Source organism: Bos indicus x Bos taurus, chromosome 5, assembly GCF_003369695.1.
Source record: "Bos indicus x Bos taurus breed Angus x Brahman F1 hybrid chromosome 5, Bos_hybrid_MaternalHap_v2.0, whole genome shotgun sequence".
NCBI classification, from domain to species: Eukaryota; Metazoa; Chordata; class Mammalia; order Artiodactyla; family Bovidae; genus Bos; species Bos indicus x Bos taurus.
The window spans coordinates 25359621-25380178 of record NC_040080.1 but is presented as its reverse complement, the minus strand read 5'-3'; positions in this window follow the sequence as shown (position 1 = coordinate 25380178).

The following is a 20558-nucleotide window of genomic DNA, read 5'->3' as shown; positions in this document are numbered from 1 at the left end:
ATTTCTCTCAGGAGAAGAGGCAACTAGCTTCCATTCATGTGCTCAGCTTCTGTCCTTAAGCCAAATGATGTCACTTAGAGCTTGAATTTTAGAATTTACTTTGTTAGCTTCTCTGGCCAACTCATTCTATTGGCTTTGGGGAAAAAATAGAAATAGGAAAAAAAAATAAGACATGTACTAGGCAAATTGAGATTTATTTATCTATGCGATCTTTACCAAACTATTCTTCAATAAAATATTATAACATTTCACATCCATACTGATTTTCTGTAATAAGTGGGTTTCTAGTTTTTCTATTACTACTACTACTAAGTTACATCAGTCGTGTTTGACTCTGTGCGACCCCATAGACGGCAGCCTACCAGGCTCCCCCGTCTCTGGGATTCTCCAGGCAAGAACACTGGAGTGGGTTGCTATTTCCTTCTCCAATGCATGAAAGTGAAAAGTGAAAGTGAAGTCACTCAGTCGTGTCTGACTCTTAGCGACCCCATGGACTGCAGCCTACCAGGCTCCTCTGTCCATGGAATTTTCCAGGCAAGAGTACTGGAGTGGGGTGCCGTTGCCTTCTCAGTTATAGTTTTTCTAGCATAGCATTATTGACCTAATCGCTAGTTAACTGTCAATACATACTGAACATGTACCCCTGAGAAAACCAAAATTCAAAAGGGCATATGTACCCCAATGTTCATTGCAGCACTATTTACAATAGCCAGAACATGGAAGCAACCTAAATGTCCACTAACAGATGAATGGATAAAGAAGACGTGGTTATACATACAATGAAATATTACTCAGGAATGAAAAGGAACGAAACTGGGTCATTTGTAGTGATGTGGATGAACCTAGAGTTTGTCTTACAGACTGTAGTTAAGTCTGAAAGAGAAAAACAAATATCAAATATTAACACATATATATGGAATCTAGAAAAATGGTGCTGATGAATCTATTTGCAGGGCAGGAATAGAGGCACAGGCATAGAGAATGGATATGTGGACACAGAGAGGGAAGGAGAGGGAGGGTAGGATGAGTTGAGAAAGTAGCATTGACATATATACACCATGTGTAAAAGAGCTAGGTAAAGGGAAGCTGCTCTATAGGACAGGGAGCTCAACTTGGTGCTCTGTGATGACCTAAAGGGATGGGATGGGGTGGTGGGAGGGAGACTTAAGAGGGAGAGGATATATATACACAATAGGCTGATTTGTGTTGTTGTACAGCAGAAACTAACACAACATTGTAAAACAATTATACTCCAATTCTAGAAGTAAAAATAATAATAATAATAAAAGCTAAATATGAAGCACTCAAACCAACCAGTGTATCAAACAAAAGCTTTTATGGGAATAAAGGAATATGATCCTAGGATATGTGAGAACAAAGCAGACAAAGCCCTACCCACCCAGGTATCTTAAGAATATAGAGTGCTGATAATAATATTCCTGATATTATCTTAGGAATAATGCCCAAAAAAAACAAATAAGAGAGGTGCTATTGTGATCATCTTTCCAGCTGAAATTATTAACAGTGAATCAACATCCTGTCTCCAGCTACCACCTTGGCTAGAAACAATCCATTAAAGTCACAGCTCAGAGTGGGGCACAAAATTTCTGCTGGACAAATAATGATGCTGATAAATGACCAGATCTTGACCATAAAATTTCATGACCAATTAAAGCAGATTGGAACTCTTCTCACTAACTCTAATGACTGGGCACCTGTCCACAAGCCATAATGTGTATCTGATTTCTGCAGGGACTAGACCTAAACTGCACTCTGGATTGCCAACCCACCAGATGTTACCTCCATGTTGCAAATCATGTCCTTTCAAAAGAGTCAAGGGTGAATCATGAGTGCAAAAATCTGAACCCATAAGTAGATAACTGTTTCTCCTGGAACCACTTGGTCAAACCCTACTGGCTGCATACCACAGCTGAGCATCACGTCCTATTTCAATAGAGCTTGTTAGAATACCTGGGCTTCCATGATGCAGCTGAGTACATTACTCCCTGTGGCAGAAAGTGAAGCCTCTTGATTAAAGTGAAAGTGGAGAGTGAAAAAATTGGCTTAAAGCTCAACATTCAGAAAACGAAGATCATGGCATCTGGTCCCATCACGTCATGGGAAATAGATGGGGAAACAGTGTCAGACTTTATTTTGGGGGGTTCCAAAATCACTGCAGATGGGATTGCAGCCATGAAATTAAAAAACACTTACTCCTTGGAAGAAAAGTTATGACCAATCTAGATAGCATATTGAAAAGCAGAGACATTACTTTGCCAACAAAGGTCCGTCTAGTCAAGGCTATGGTTTTTCCTGTGGTCATGTATGGATGTGAGGGTTGGACTGTGAAGAAGGCTGAGCGCCGAAGAATCGATGCTTTCAAACTGTGCTGTTGGAGAAGACTCTTGAGAGTCCCTTGGACTGCAAGGAGATCCAACCAGTCCATTCTAAAGGAGATCAGTCCTGGGTATTCTTTGGAAGGAATGATGCTAAAGCTGAAACTCCAGTACTTGGGCCACCTCATGTGAAGAATTGTCTCATTGGAAAAGACTCTGAGGCTGGGAGGGATTAGGACAGAGGATGAGATGGCTGGATGGCATGACCGACTGGAGGGATGTGAGTTTGGGTGAACTCCGGGAGTTGGTGATGGACAGGGAGGCCTGGCGTGCTGCAATTCATGGAGTCGCAAAGAGTTGGACATGACTGAGTGACTGAACTGATAGCAATGTTTCTCCAAATACAGCCCATGGAATACTTTTAATAGAGTCATCTGGGAAGCATGTTTAAAATTTAAATTCTGGGCCCACTCCAGTCCAACTAAGCCAGAATATATAGGAGCAGAGCCCAGAAATCTGCATTTTAACCAACTCTCTAGGCGGCTATGACCCGCGCGCTGAGCTCAGGCGGCTGCAACCGGCGCGCTGAGCGCGGCCAAGAGGAGTTACCCCACGTCCAAGGTCAGGGGCAGCAGCTGAGAGTGCCAGACTGCGATGGCGCAGGAACGGCAGAGAGGAGCTACCCCACGTCTGAGGTCAGGGGGGGTGGCCGAGAGGAGATACCCAGCGTCCGAGGTCAGGGGTGGCAGGCGGGAGGAGCTACCCCACGCCGCTAAGCCCCAGGCCAGGGGCTGCGGAGGAGCAATGCCACGCCCGAGGCCAGGGGTGGTGGCCAGGAGGACCAACCCCATGTCCACGGAGCTATGTCTGCGCAGGCGCTGGAGGACCTAGAGGAGCTATCCCACTTTGAAAGTCAGGAAGGCTGGCATTGAGGAGATACCCCTCTCCAAGGTAAGAGAAACCCAAGTAAGACAGTAGGTGTTGCAAGAGGGCATCAGAGCGCAGACACACTGAAACCATACTCACAGAAAACTAGTCAATCTAATCACCCTAGGACCACAGCCTTGTCTAACTCAATGAAACTAAGCCATGCCCGTGGGGCAACCCAAGATGGGTGGGTCATGGTGGAGAGATCTGGCAGAATGTGGTCCACTGGAGAAGGGAATGGCAAACCACTTCAGTATTCTTGCCTTGAAAACCCCATGAATAGTATGAGAAGGCAAAATGATAGGATGCTGAAAGAGAAACTCCCCAGGTCAGTAGGTGCCCAATATGCTACTGAAGATCAGTGGAGAAATAACTCCAGAAAGAATGAAGGGATGGAGCCAAAGCAAGAAGACCCAGCTGTGGATGTGACTGGTGATAGAAGCAAGGTCCAATGCTGTAAACAGCAATATTGCATCAGTTCAGATCAGATCAGTTGCTCAGTTGTGTCCGACTCTTTGCGACCCCATGAATCACAGCATGCCAGGCCTCCCTGTCCATCACCAACTCCCGGAGTTCACTCAGACTCACGTCCATCGAGTCAGTGATGCCATCCAGCCATCTCATCCTCTGTCGTCCCCTTCTCCTCCTGCCCCCAATACCTCCCAGCATCAGAGTCTTTTCCAATGAGTCAACTCTTCGCATGAGGTGGCCAAAGTACTGGAGTTTCAGCTTTAACATCATTCCTTTCAAAGAAATTCCAGGCCTGATCTCCTTCAGAATGGACTGGTTGGATCTCCTTGCAGTCCAAGGGACTCTCAAGAGTCTTCTCCAACACCACAGTTCAAAAGCATCAATTCTTTGGCGCTCACCCTTCTTCACAGTCCAACTCTCACATCCATACAAGACCACAGGAAAAACCATAGCCTTGACTAGACGAACCTTTGTTGGCAAAGTAATGTCTCTGCTTTTGAATATGCTATCTAGGTTGGTCATAACTTTCCTTCCAAGGAGTAAGTGTCTTTTAATTTCATGGCTGCAGTTACCATCTGCAGTGATTTTGGAGCCCAGAAAAATAAAGTCTGACACTGTTTCCACTGTTTCCCCATCTATTTCCCATGAAGTGATGGGACCGGATGCCATGATCTTCGTTTTCTGAATGTTGAGCTTTAAGCCAAATTTTCACTCTCCACTTTCACTTTCATCAAGAGGCTTTTTAGTTCCTCTTCACTTTCTGCCATAAGGGTGGTGTCATCTGCATATCTGAGGTTATTGATATTTCTCCCGGCAATCTTGATTCCAGCTTGTGTTTCTTCCAGTCCAGCAATATTGCATAGGAACCTGGAATGTCAGGTCCATGAATCAAGGCAAATTGGAAGTGGTCAAAAAGAAGATGGCAAGAGTGAATGTCAACATTCTAGGAATCAGCGAACTCAAATGGACTGGAATGGGTGAATTTCACTCAGATGACCATTATATCTACTACTGCGGGCAAGAATCCCTCAGAAGAAATGGAGTAGCCATCATGGTCAACAAAAGAGTCCAAAATGCAGTACTTGGATGCAATCTCAAAAACGACAGAATGATCTCTGTTCGTTTCCAAGGCAAACCATTCAATATCACAGTAATCCAAGTCTATGCCCCAACCAGTAACACTGAAGAAGCTGAAGTTGAATGGTTCTGTGAAGACCTACAAGACCTTTTAGAACAAACACCCAAAAAAGATGTCCTTTTCATTATAGAGGATTGGAATGCAAAAGTAGGAAGTCAAGAAACACCTGGAGTAACAGGCAAATTTGGCCTTGGAGTATGGAATGAAGAAGGGCAAAGACTAATAGAGTTTTGCCAAGAAAATGCACTGGTCATAGCAAACACCCTCTTCCAACAGCACAAGAGAAGACTCTATACATGGACATCACCAGATAGTCAACACCGAAATCAGACTGATTATATTCTTTGCAGCCAAAGATGGAGAAGCTCTATACAGTCAGCAAAAACAAGACCAGGAGCTGACTGTGGCTCAGACCATGAACTCCTTATTGCCAAATTCAGACTGAAATTGAAGAAAGTAGGGAAAACCACTAGACCATTCAGGTATGACCTAAATCAATTCCCTTATGATTATACAGTGGAAGTGAGAAATAGATTTAAGGGCCTAGATCTGATAGATAGAGTGCCTGATGAACTATGGAATGAGGTTCGTGACATTGTACAGGAGACAGGGATCAAGACCATGCCTATGGAAAAGAAATGCAAAAAAGCAAAATGGCTCTCTGGGGAGGCCTTACAAATAGCTGTGAAAAGAAGAGAAGCAAAAAGCAAAGGAGCAAAGGAAAGATATAAGCATCTGAATGCAGAGTTCCAAAGAATAGCACGAAGAGATAAGAAAGCCTTCTTCGGCGATCAATGCGAAGAAATAGAGTAAAACAACAGAATGGGAAAGACTAGAGCTCTCTTCAAGAAAATTAGAGATACCAAGGGAACATTTCATGCAAAGATGGGCTCGAAAAAGGACAGGAATGGTGTAGACCTGACAGAAGCAGAAGATATTAAGAGACGGCAAGAATACAGAGAAGAACTGTACAAAAAAGATCTTCACGACCCAGATAATCATGATGGTGTGATCACTGACCTAGAGCCAGACATCCTGGAATGTGAAGTCAAATGGGCCTTAGAAAGCATCACTATGAACAAAGCTAGTGGAGGTGATAGAATTCCAGTTGAGCTATTCCAAATCCTGAAAGATGATGCTGTGAAAGTGCTGCACTCAATATACCAGCAAATTTTGAAAACTCAGCAGTGGCCACAGGACTGGAAAAGGTCAGTTTTCATTCCGATCGCAAAGAAAGGCAATGCCAAAGAATGCTCAAACTACCACACAATTGCACTCATCTCACAAACTAGTAAAGTAATGCTCAAAATTCTCCAAGCCAGGCTTCAGCAATACCTGAACCATGAACTTCCTGATATTCAAGCTGGTTTTAGAAAAGGAAGAGGAACCAGAGATCAAATTGCCAACATCCGCTGGATCATGGAAAAAGCAAAAGAGTTCCAGAAAAACATCTATTTCTGCTTTATTGACTATTCTAAAGCCTTTGACTGTGTGGATTACAATAAACTGTGGGAAATTCTGAAAGAGATGGGCATACCAGACCACCTGATCTGCCTCTTGAGAAATTTGTATGCAGGTCAGGAAGCAACAGTTAGAACTGGACATGAAACAACAGACTGGTTCCAAATAGGAAAAGGAGTACGTCAAGGCTGTATATTGTCACCCTGTTTATTTAACTACTATGCAGAGTACATCATGAGAAACGCTGGACTGGAAGAAACACAAGCTGGAATCAAGATTGCCGGGAGAAATATCAATAACCTCAGATATGCAGATGACACCAACCTTATGGCAGAAAGTGAAGAGAAACTAAAAAGCCTCTTGATGAAAGTGAAAGTGGAGAGTGAAAAAGTTGGCTTAAAGCTCAATATTCAGAAAACGAAGATCATGGCATCTGGTCCCATCACTTCATGGGAAATAGATGGGGAAACAGTGGAAACAGTGTCAGACTTTATTTTTCTGGGCTCCAAAATCACTGCAGATGGTGACTGCAGCCATGAAATTCAAAGACGCTTACTCCTTGGAAGGAAAGTTATGACCAACCTAGATAGCATATTCAAAAGCAGAGACATTACTTTGCCAACAAAGGTTCGTCTAGTCAAGGCTATGGTTTTTCCTGTGGTCTTGTATGGATGTGAGAGTTGGACTGTGAAGAAGGCTGAGCACTGAAGAATTGATGCTTTTGAACTGTGGTGTTGGAGAAGACTCTTGAGAGTCCCTTGGACTGCAAGGAGATCCAACCAGTCCATTCTAAGGAGATCAGCCCTGGGATTTCTTTGGAAGGAATGATGCTAAAGCTGAAACTCCAGTACTTTGGCCACCTCATGCGAAGAGTTGACTCATTGGAAAAGACTCTGACGCTGGGAGGGATTGGGGGCAAGAGGAGAAGGGGACGACAGAGGATCAGATGGCTGGATGGCATCACTGACTTGATGGACGTGAGTCTGAGTGAACTCCGGGAGTTGGTGATGGACAGGGAGGCCTGGCGTGCTGCGATTCATGGGGTCACAAAGAGTCGGAAACAACTGAGCAACTGATCTGATCTGATCTGATCTAAATGAGGATGGTGTACATCTATGTATACTGGGTAGAATTGAAAGGTTGTTACTGAATCACAGGAAGACACCAGGATTCTTGGCCCCTGGAGGAGAAGAATTCAATCCGGGGCCAGAGACGAGGCTCGATCGCTCAGAGCTTTTGTGTAATAAAGCTTTATTAAAGTATAAAGGAGATAGAGAAAGTTTCTGACATAGGCTTCAGAAGGGGGCAGAAAGAATACCCCCTTGCTACTGTTAGCAATGAAGTTATATACTCTCCAATGAATCAGAAGAATGTCTGGAGGTTGTAAAGGCCTCACCAGACCTACTCCCACAATTTACATTTTAAGATAACAGAATTAGCCAGAAGGTTTAATCCAGAGATGGTCTTCAGGCAGGGTACATTATTGTTATATAATCCTTGTAAAGACCAGGTCTACTCCCATAATTTACATTTTAAGATAACAGAATTAGCCAGAAGGTTTAATCCAGAGACTGTCCTTAATCCAGAGACTGTCCTCAGGCAGGATACATTATTGTTTTATAATCCTAAGGAATGTAGAGAAGGAAAAAAGTTTGTCCTTTCTTCCTCCTTGAGAATTCCAGACCCCTCTCTCCTTGGGGACCCCTAGATTCCTTATCAACCTGCCTAGGAAATGACTCTCTCAGAATGACAGTCTTTTCTGGAGTGCCAATGAGACAGAGCAAGAAACCCATATCACATATATCGAGTAACTATTTTCTGAAAAATCTGTGAATCTCATGGGGGTGAGAAAGTATCTCTAAATTGTTACCATTTCTTGCTACCCTACAAAACAGTATGCCGTATCTTCACATTTCTGTGAAGGAGACAGAGTTCTCCAATGCCCTCTGAATGATAAGAGCTTTGACAAAAGCACCTGGATAATTTGTATAGCTCCTGGAGACAGGATGAAACTGAGATGCTAATGAAGTTTCTCACTTCCAACTTTACAGTAATACTTGTTTAATTAAAATGGTATAAAGAATAAGGCCACAATCCAGCACCTGAATACCAAAGTCTCTCTATCCATATTTTTTTGTATCCAGAATAGACCTTGTCTCAAAATAGCTTTGGCATCAATTTATCAGGTTTCTTTAATGGGCAATTCTTACTTAAACTGGGCAGAAATGGTTCTAAGGTATGGAAGGAAGGAGACAGATTAATTTCTGATTCTTCTGATACCAACCAGGGTTTGTAGCCTTCCCCAATCAATAGAAATTAACTAGATGTCAAACAAGAAATTCAGGCAAAGCTTTATTGGGGTTCCTGTGCCTGCTATAGGAGAAAGAGAAAACAAGTAACAGATTCCCTTGCTTGCTCCCTGGGGGGTGAACTGATTCCTCATATCGGTTGAAGGCAGGGGTATGTCCAGGGATTGGGATGGAAGGGTGGCTTAGGTGGTTTGTCCACCCCTATGTGGTGCTAAGTGCAGGGGGACATGCATAGTACCCTGTTTTTGCTCCTGACATACAATTTTTTGCTCCCAACTCTTCAGAAATGGCAGTTGGAGTTTTTTAGTCACTGTGTCTTTTTTTCAGCATTTGCCCCAACTGCACATGCACACAGTTATCTTTACTGCCATACAGCTTCTTCTTATTTTGTTGCTCAAGTTGAGGTGTGTCCAGGTGCAAGCTTTGCAGCACTGCAGTAAAGGGGTCCAGGTACCAGCCTGTCTCACCTCCACAGGGCAGTATGCCATAAGGTCAGCATCTCCCAGCAGGCTGTAAATAGTTAAACTGTTAAACATCTTCAGTGACATTAGTACAAGGGTAGGGACCTCTTCACTTAACTCTGCAGAGGGAAAAATAGAAGCATTTTCAAGCTTGTGAGGAGATACCAAAGCCAAATTATACCTGAACTTCCCTGGTGGCTCAGATGGTAAAAAAAACTTGCCTGCAATTCAGGAGATACACGTTCAGTCCCTGGGTTAGGAAGATCTCCTGGAGAAGAGAATGGCAATCCACTTCAGTATTCTTGCCTGGAGAATACCATGGATTGAGGAGCCTGGCAAGCTACAGTCCATGGGGTCACAAAGAGTCGGACAAGACTGAGCGACTAACATGTAAAGGGAAAAGGGAATATTGTTTAACCCAGGTATTGGGAGAGTCATGGAGAGATAACTACAACTGTCATCTGAAGCTCTTCTTATATCAAACATCCAGATTATTCTGCGTATAGCAAAGATCTTGTATCTAGACACCAATAATTAAAAGTTATAAAATCTAGAAAGAATTGACTACTTGGAAGGAAATGCAGAAGGAAGTGGGTAGCCATTTCCTTCTCCAGGGGGATCTTCCCATCCCAGGGATCAACCTAGATCTCCTGCATTGCAGGCAGATTTTTTTATGATCTGAGCCACCAGGGAAGCCCAAAAAGGGACCATTTCTGGCTAAAGAATATTAATACTTCTTAGCATACAATAAAGCAAAACAAATTTACAGATACTTTATTGGAATTGTAGAGGAGAGATAAGCATAAAACTTTCTAGCAAGCAAAGAATAATATATAGAAATTCGTTGATATCTATTATAGAAAAGTAAAGGGAGGTCCAAGAGAGAGATGATGTATGTAGACATATAGCTGACTCACTTCATTGTACAGCAGAAATTAACACAACACTGTAAAGCAGTTATAGTCCAACTCAATAAAATAAAAGGCATTGAGATTAAAAAGGAAAAAAATTAATAAGATGTTCATTCGATGTTGAATTTGTTTGACTTTTTAAAATGTAATAAGCATTTGTAAGAGTCTTTGACCATCTAGTCTTGTTTTTATTACAAGGAATTTATTACAAATTCCTTGAACTTTTCCAGGAAAAGTTCTTCTATCATGGGGAAAAGGAAATGGTAATCCACTCCTGTATTCTAGCCTGGAAAATCCCATGGATGGAGGAACCTGGTGGGCTACAGTCCATGGGGTCGCCAAGAGTCAGACACAACTGAAGCAACTTAGCATACACGCAAGCATTAGAAATATTTTTATCAGTACATGTTCAGTCATAGCTGACAGAAACTGTGCAGTCTAGCTTAAGTATGATTGTGAAGGTTAGGGATAAGGGCTTCAGGCATTGATGGATCCAGGGGATTAGAATACAAAAGGATTCTGTCTCTCTTCATTCTCTGTGCACAAGACAGGAAAAAACAGTTACTGAACCTGAGTCATCTCCAACCGCTTTTCTCAGCTCCTTCTGAATCAGTGTTGTAATGACTGGCACTGCAAAAAATTTGAAGCAGTTTAAATCTTTCCTGTATCTAAAATTTTAGTATAAACACATAACATTAAATTTTACTTAGAACACTGGTGTGCACACACAAACATGAACACACCAACTCTTAAAATCTCACTCCATCAACAACAAAAAAGAAAATGATTAAAAAGGGACTAAAAGACTTAAATAGACATCTTCAACTTTAATGAGAATATATATTTAAAGTACTGTATGTGATTGTCCTGTATCCTGATTATTTTACTCATATTTCTGTTTTCATGCAAATAAATATGCAATTACAGCATAAAAATAGAAGAAAAAAAAAAAAAACAGTTACTGGCCAGCCCGAGAGAGAGTTTTTGATAATATTTTCTGCTAGGAAAAAATTTCACATACCTTGCTTTTCCTGACACATGTGTTAAACTCATCCTTAAACCATTCATTGTATTCAATGGGTTGAGTACTCTAATTACCCACGATCATGTTTGCTGCCAACCCCTCTAGCTGGAGAAAAGCTCAGCTGCATCCAGATAACAGGCACTGACTTCTCTATAAGAAAGAGAGGTTCTAGTTCTAGGAGAATGGGAATCTAGCAGTGGGTATTTCTGTTTCTAAAGCACAGAAGCAAACAAAATGGAGCTCCGTGTGAAACAGCCAGTGTGCTAGTACATGTATTTCTCTTTGTTGCTATCGCTCAGTGGCAAAAAGTGTTAGTCACTCAGTCATGTCCTACTCTTTGTGACCCCACTGACTGTATGTAGTCCACCAGTCTCCTCTGTCCATGGGGGAATTCTCCAGGCAAGGATATTGAAGTGGGTAGCCATTTCCTTCTCCGGGGGAATCTTCCCATCTCAGGGATCAACCTATATCTCCTACATTGCAGGCAGATTTTTTTTATCATCTGAGCCACCAGGGAGCCCCAAAAGGGGCCATTGCTGGTTGAAGAACATCCCCTGGCCTGATGTTTTCTTCTATTACAACCATCACAGCTAGTAGGAAAGGACTCTCAACTCTTCAGTCTTTGTAGTTGAGTTGGGCACACTGGTGTTTCCTGACCTGGTAAAAAAAAAGATCTTCCAGTTAGATCTGAAGTGGTTTCATGTCACTCAGCAGCTAGGCTCCCCCAAAAAACATCCAAAAATTCCTCCCAAGGTTCTTTCCATGATCCCTCTGTTCTAACCTAAAGAAATGGGCTTGGGCTTCCCTGGTGGCAAACAATCCACCTGCCACTGCAGGGAACACGCGTTTGATCCTTGATCCAGGGAGATTCCACATGCTGCAGGGCAACTAAGTCCTTGTACCACAGCTACTGAGCCTGTATCTAGAGCCGGGGAGCCAAAGCTACTGAAGCCTACACATGCCTAGAGCCTGTGCTCCACAGCAAGAGAAACCACCACGATGAGAAGCCCATGCACCGCAAATAGAAGGTAGCTCCCCTTGCTTCACCTGGAGAAGGGCCATGCAAAGCAACGAAGACCCAGTGCAGCCATAAACAAAATAAACAAACATTTATTTTAAAAAAAGAAATGATCTCACGGACCCATGCCTGGGTGGTTCCAGTCCACATCTCCTCTTTCAGCCTCACTGTTTCATCACTAGAAAACTAAGATCATCTTTAGATTTTCTGTATGAATTTTGTTTGTCCAGCAGCTCACCATTAGCTCTTCTTTTCATGATTTTTGAATTAAGGATTCTGGATACTATGCATTTAGCGATCTGGAGCCCCTCCATTAGCAAGTCATGTAACTGACAGGCTCCCTCATCTTAAAATCACTTTTAAAATATTTTTTAACTTTATTTACTTATTTTTGGCCCTGCTGGGTCCTCATTGCTGCATCAACTTTCTCTAGTTGCAGCAAGCATGGGCTACTCTCTAGCTGTGGTGCTCAGGCCTCTCCTTGCAGTGGCTTCTCCTGCTGTGTGTGGAGCATAGGCTCTAGGGCACTTGGGCTTCAGTAGTTGCAGCTCCTAGGCTCTAGAGCACAGGCTCAATAGTTGTAGCTCAGGAGGGCTTAGTTGCTCTGGGGTGTGTGGGATCTTCCTGGATCAGGAATTGAACCCGAGTCTCCTGCATTGGCAGGTGAATTCTTTATGACTGAGCCACAGGGGAAGCCCTTAAGATCACTTTTTACTTTTAACTTCCAAACCTCTGACCACTGGACTAGCTGTAAGTTTCTCTTTCTCTCATTGGGAGGTATCTTATCTCTGTTAGTATATTCAGCTATTATGAGGTCTTTATCATGTAAAACATGCCTGCAGATTTCTGCTCTGTTTCTTTTTTCATGTACAGAGGACTCTATATTCACATGTTATGTAAGACTATGTGGAAAAATCATCTCTGCATTTCACGGTCATCTTTCTAGATGAAATTTACATTTCCATAGTCATTTTTAAGCCAGGGAAATAGTCTCCCTGTGATTATGCTGCTTCCTGTACCTAGAATATTATTTTTGTCTTTACCCCTTTATACCTCCAAATATTTACACTCAAGAGTCTACTTCTAGAAAACTATTTTAAAGAAAGAAAAAAATGCAGCAAAGACAATACCAAAGGTATTGAGACAATCACACTGTCTCATAACAACAACAACAAATAATGAAAGCAAAAAAAAAAAAAAGACAGAGGAAGTCATTTACATATCCAGTAATAAGATGTATTTAAAATTATAGTAAAGGCAAATGCATTTTATAGACATTGCATATTATTTACAAGTTTTAAAAAAATATAAGAAAGTGCTTATGACAATTTTTAAAAAGATAAATGGGATATAAATAATTCATGTAAATCTCAACCACATAAAAACTATGCATAAAAAGAAGAAAAATACAATCTTTAAATAAGATTATCTTTTACTAGATTTGGTGTTTGTCAAATAATCTGCATATGCATAACTTTCAGAAGAAAAATAAGTTATTGGCAGTACTAAAAATAAATACAACCTGATCTTAAGGATTAAACTTAAAAACATCTTTTCAGTGAAACTTCCACTGACCTTTCTCCTTTTCCTTCTTTGTATTCACAGATTACTTGGCTTATGATGAGCCCTTTTTAACTTCCATTGTGGTGATTAAAAAGTAGAGACATTACTTTGCTGACAAAGATCTGTCTAGTCAAAGCTATGGTTTTACCAGTAGTCGTGTATGGACATGAGAGTTGGACCATAAAGAAAGCTGAGCACTGAAGAATTGATGCTTCTGAACTGTGGGTGTTGGAGAAGACTCTTGAGAGTCCCTTGGACTGCAAGGAGATCCAACCAGTCAATCCTAAAGGAAATTAGTCCTGAATATTCATTGGAAGGGCTGATGCTGAAGCTCCAATACTTTGGCCACCTGAGGCAAAGAACTGATTCATTGGAAAACACCCTGATACTGGGAAAGATTGAAGGCAGGAGGAAAAGGGGACGACAGAGGATGAGATGATTGGATGGCATCACTGACCCAATGGACATGAGTTTGAGCAAGCTCCAAGAGTTGGTGATGGACAGGGAAGCCTGGCGTGTTGCAGTCCATGGGGTCACAAATAGTCAGAAACGACTGAGCAACTAAACTGAACTGTGGTGATTCATAGTTTTTTTCAGTCTCATGAATCAGATAACCGTTCAGTTAACTGTAAAAGTTGTGCCTTATTTGCTTTTGATTTCCATAACCCTGAGGCCAGGGTCTTCTAAAAGCTTAGTACTCATTTGCAATGTGTTGTATTAAATTGAAAGCGTAAAAATTGCTGTTCTCTCAGTTTTTTGTTGCGACAGCTTCTATCTTCTATATGATGAGCTTCTGAGGATGTGGCAAAGCACTTTAAAAAAAAGTTAAAATAGCATCTGATCACAAGAGCCATCAGATATCAGTACCTGAATACAAGACCAGTCTCTGGGTGAAAATTGATATTGCTCCCAGAAAAGAGTGAAATTAAAGGGACAACATACCAGAACTAGAATTATAGCCCAAAGACAAAACCAAAATTTAAACCTTGGGAGCCTATACTCTTAATCTCTGTCTGAGATAGGAATGTCACTTTTGATTTGACATGTCTGTGTCCACACAGTCATCATCAAGGCTTGGTTTTGATCCTTGATCCTAGCTGTGACTACCGAGCCAAAACCACTAGCTTAAAAATGTCTGCTTAGTCAAGTCAGTCATTTGTTTCCAGGGGACCCAGAATAAACCAGAGTTGTTAAGATTTTTTTTTTTAATCTGGGGTTAGTAAATTGATCTGTGGTCTTGGTTTGCCAAAAATATGACCTTAAATGTGAACTCTGTATAGTTAAATATGGACCCAACCAACTCAGATTGCAGGATTGGACAAGCCTCAGTCAGAATTTGGAAATAAGCAATTTGCCTTAAGTCTCCTCCTTTTTCCTTATTCGTCTCTGCTCTTTCTGTCAGTCTGTTTCCCTTCCTTTCTCTCTTTCTCTCTCAATGTCTGCTTATCACAGTTTGCTGTATAGCAAATGAATGTTTATAACTAAGACCTAATCTCAGAAAATAACGTCTTAATTATATTCCTTAATATCTTGAAGTGAATAGATAATCCACAATAATACGCTTTTAAATCCCCTTTGTTCTTTTTACTCGTAGTAGAGCTCTTTTGGCACATTTCTGCTCAAATCCTAAAAAAAAAAAAAAAAAAAAAAGCTAAAACTCCTCTCCTTCTTTCTCCTCCTGTTTGCATATTTCTCCAGATTTTCTGTTATAGAAGCTCAAAGGACAAACCTAAAAGTGACAGGCTTTTCTTTGGGTGGACAATAAAGAGGAAAAAAACAGAGAGTAAAGCTGAAACCAGTTTTGGTGACAAGGGAGAGGGGAAACACCTGGAAATGGTTTATATTTTTCAATTTACTGACTATGCCTGCTTTCTATAAATACCTGTCAGTCTTCACATAGGAAAGAAAAACTCATTTTCACTTATTACCCTCAGTCTATGTTACTCTCCTTTCCCACTTTCTTCATATCAGTCATTAGAAAACCTGAAAACAAATACAGCAACAATGTAAATATTGAGTGCTTCCTGTGTGCTAGACACTGTGATCAATAAATTTCATGCATTATTTAATCCTCAAATCAAACTTGTAAGTTAGAATATTTAGCAGATGAGGACATGAAAATTTATATAAGGTGGTACTTTCCCAAGGCCATTCATCTAGTAAATAACAGCAGACCAAGGGTTAAACCTGTATATCTTTGACTGTAAATACCCACATTATGAAGTATTGTTTTATACTCTATAAATATAACAAATTAAAATATAGTATATATTGATTATCCCTTATTTCTCATACATTGTATGGGACTCGTTTCTACATGCCTATTGGAAAAGAATAACATACCAAGAAAAATATTCACATGTACTCCCAAATTATATCTTTAGTTTATTTTAGGACTAGGTCAATAAATTGTGGCTTTCAGGAATCTTAGAATATGGCTTTAACCTCAGCTTTGAGTTCAGTATCTAACATATAAAAACCATGGCTAAGTTTCAAAAAAATTTTTTGGTGTAGAACACTTGGAAAATGAGGTATTTTAATTAATTTTAAAATGTGGTAGTTATTGTGGTCCATTTCTGAAGCATTGGGTTGACCAAAAGGTTCATTTGGATTTTTCTGTAATAACTTACAGAAAAACCCAAACAAACTTTTTGACCAATCCATAGTAATAGGAACTTGAACTTGGAATATAAGACAGTATTATTACTAAATCACAAAAGTAAAAGAGAATCAGTGAGGTAAAAGTCAGGTCAGGTACAGGGGAGAAATTAAGGTACGAATTTTATCAGAATGTGAGGAGAAACAATAGAATTTCTGTTTATGGTTTTGATAATCAGTCTTGGCTTCTCGTATGGCTATAGAAGAAAGATAAAGAATCTTATTGAAGTATTGTTTCTCAAATAGAAAATCATGTATTAAATTTTACAAACCTCTAAAGGTAAAGGCAGGGACCATATGTTCATTTTACTGTTAAAGAATTGGCTCATGAGAAAAATGTGTTCAAGGACACTGTGTTGTGCTGTGCTTAGTTGCTCAGTCATGTCCGACTCTCTGTGACCCCATGGAGACCCAGAGGGTCCGCCAGGGTTCTCTGTCCATGGGGATTCTCCAGGCAAGAAGACTGCAGTGAGTCTCCATGCTCTCCTCCAGGGGATCTTCCCAACACAGGGATTGAACCCAGGTCTCCCGCATGTGGGCAGATTCTTTACCATCTAAGCCCCCAGTGTGGCAGACAGGATAATGGCCCTTATTATTGTGAATCATTGAATATGTCATCTTACTCAACAGAAGGGACTTGGCAGATGTGAATTAGTAGAGAACCTTGAGATGGGAAGTTAGCCAATCTAACTTAGATGGGTGTATCTAAGATTAGATGTATCTAATTAGGTGTATCTTAGATTAGATGGGTGTATCCAATCTAATCACTTGGGTCCTTCATTGCCTAGAGTCAGAGAGAGAGATGTACCAATGACAGAAGCAGGGTCAGAGAGCTATTGATTCAACCCACCATTGTTGGCTTAGAGGATGAAGGAAGGGAGCCATGAGCCAAGAATAGCAGGCAGCCTCTAGAAGCTGCAAAGGACAAGTAAATATATTCTCCCCCTACCAACACCCCCTAGAAAGGAAACTAGCCCTGCTGGCTCCTTGATTTTAAGCCAGTGTCAGACTTCTGACCTCTGGGGTTGTTAGATAATAAATCAACATTGTTTTAAGCCAATACATTTGTGGTCATTTTTTCAACGGAAAATGAGTGCAAGTACACAAGTTAACATATGGTAGAATTACCCTCGGAGAAGGCAATGGCACCCCACTCCAGTATTCTTGCCTGGAAAATCCCATGGACAGAGGAGCCTGGTGGGCTGCAGTCCGTGGGATCGCTAAGAGTCGGACACAACTGAGCAACTTCACTTTCACTTTTCACTTTCATGCATTGGAGAAGGAAATGGCAACCCACTCCAGTGTTCTTGCCTGGAGAATCCCAGGGACGGGGGAGCCTGGTGGGCTGCCATTTCTTCGGTCACACAGAGTCGGACACAACTGAAGCGACTTAGCAGCAGCAGCAGAATTACCCTATTTCTACTGATATTTGAGTACTGCCATCTGTCAGCACTATATTCTCACTTCACGTATTACAGCCTACAAAATAACTTGCAAGAGGGATGTTCTTCCCATTTTTCAGATAAAGAAAGTAGTTAATTACACACCTATGTGCATATGATGGCTCAGCTGATAAAGAATCTGCCTGCAATGTGGGAGACCTGGGTTTGATCCCTGGGTTGGGAAGACCCCCTCGAGAAGGGAAAGGCTATCCACTCCAATATTCTGGCCTGGAGAATTCTATGGACTGTGTAGTCCATAGGGTCACAAAGAGCTGGACACGAGTGAGGTACTTTTCCTTTCACTTTCATGTTCATATGATATTAGTCAAAGAGCTGTCTTTGCCATTGACAATGCTGTAGGTTTCTACCATCCCATACTGTTTTGCAGCTCAGGGCTTTTGCCTTCTAACAGACTGCCTTCATGATTCAGCCTATTGTTAGCAAAATGTTGAACTACATGGAATTTTTTTCCAAACATTCCTTGGTGTATGTTTAAGCAGTACATTTAAGTAGCTCGAGACCCCCTAAAGTAGGACTTCTAACCAATGTGTGCTATTCTGAGCTGAATTGTGCTGTTCCCTGTCACCAGCCCCCACCCAAATCCATCTTTAGAAGTCTTAACCAGAGTACCTCAGATTGTGGCTATATTTGGAAGTGGGGCCTTAAAAGAGGAAATTACGATAAAATGAGGGCATGAAAATGAGCTCTCATCCACTGTGACCAGTGTCCTTATAAGAAGAGGAGACAGGGGCACAGACAACACAGATAGAAACATGATCATGTGAGGACACAGCACAAGAAAGAGGCCACCTCAAGGCAAGGAGAGAGGCCTCAGAAGAACATGAACACACCTTGATCTTGAACTTCTAACCTCCAGAACTGTGACAAACAATTTTTGTTGTTTGCCACTCAGCCTATGGTGCTTTGTTGTGGCAGCTGTAACAAACGAATACACATGCCCTTCCAAGAATAAGGTCTTGTTCCTGTTTCCCAGAGATAGATTTAATTGGTCTGAGTGCTCTTCACTTCACTTCAGTTCAGTCGCTCAGTCATGTCTGACTCTTTGTGACCTCATGGGTTGCGGCACGCCCCATGGACTGTAGCACACCAGGCTTCCCTGTCCATCACCAACTCATATCCATCGAGTTGGTGATGCCATCCAACCATCTCATTCTCTGTTGCCCCCTTCTCCCCCTACCTTCAATCTTTCCCAGCATCAGGGTCTTTTCTAATGAGTCGGCTCTTGGCATCAGGTGGCCAAAGTACTGCAGCTTCAGCTTCAGCATCAGTCTTCCAATGAATATTTAGGGTTGATTTTCTTTAGGACTGATTGGTTTGATATCCAGCCAAATGAAAAGGTAAAGAGTGCTGCTTATGTACCAGGCTTTTGTTTATTTCAATTTAGATCAATTTTCTGGAGATTTTTTTTTTAATTTTAAGATTTACTCTTACAGCATCTTTTAAAAAATATTTATTTATTTATCTTGTTTGTTTATTTGGCTGCACAGGCTCTTAGTTGTAGCATAAAGGATCTTTTGTTGCAGCGTGCTGGATTTTAGTTGCACTGTTGCCACATGTGGGATCTAGTTCCCCAACTAGCAATTGAACCTGGGCCCCCTGCATTGGGAGCGTGGAGTCTTAGTCACTGGACCACCAGGGAAGTCTCAGATCAATTCTGGTCCTTTTAGATAAATACAATCTTTAATAGATGGAGAAGAATAATATCCAATAATTCAGATGTATTTACAAAATGTTTCTTTCAATATTGTTGTTCAGTCGTGAAGTCGTGTCTGACTCTCTCTGACCCCATGAACTAACTGCAGCACTTCAGGCTTCCCTGTCCTTCACAACCTCCCGGAGTTTGCTCAAATTCATGCCCATTGAGTCAATGATGCCATCCAAACTTCTGTTGCCCCCTTTTCCTCCTGCCCTCAATCTTTCCCAGCATCCTGGTCTTTTCCAATGAGTCAGCCCTTCGCATCAGGTGGGCAAAGTATTGGAGCTTCAGCTTCAGCATCAGTCCTTCCAACGATTTTCTTTAGGAAATTGAATGCCTGAATATTATATACGGCAATATTAGCTTTTGAAACAGTAGGAAATTAGCTTTACCTAGTTTTTGTACAAGTATTTTTACTGAGAATTTTTCTGAATCTAAGCTATGGAAGGTACTTACCTAAAGGAAAATTTGCTATTATAGCTTAAATGTTGAGAGAACAGTTTAAGTTCTGACTCTGCTCCCCTCTGGGGGTAGCTTTAGTCTACCTCACTTTCCTGCCTCTACATTTCCTACAGTCTTATACCCTCACCTTTTCTTGAGAGTACAGACAAAAGGGATGTTAGTGATAGAAATGACCGTGCTAAAACCATTGAACACAATTTCGAAATATCCTAGCTTGAGCTTCACAATAAGAAAAACTTGCTTCCTTTAATAAGGACACTTTTTTAGTTCCTCTTCTTACCTGAAATGTTGCAAATAGCAACCTTTTTTCTCAGTATCTCCTGAAGGCTTTAAGAAAAATCATTATTTTAGTAGCTATTTATGACAACTGCATGTATGAAAAGTGCTGCTTACTACTCTGGTCTGGGTAAATTGAAAGAGAAAAATTAGTATTATAGTTCTAGAAAGAGAGGGTAAGGAACTAGAGGCTGCCACTCAGCTGATGCCAAGTTCTTTACATGGTCAAGGTCAGCTACCTTCATCCTGGAATGCAAAGACTGAAATAGTTCCAAGCTCCTTTCTGTTTTAGTATCTTCCTGAGAGGAGAAGGGTTTTTAGTAAATTCTCAGCATGTACTCACTTGCTCTCCAATTGAATCTGCAGCTTTAAGAAAAGCAATTC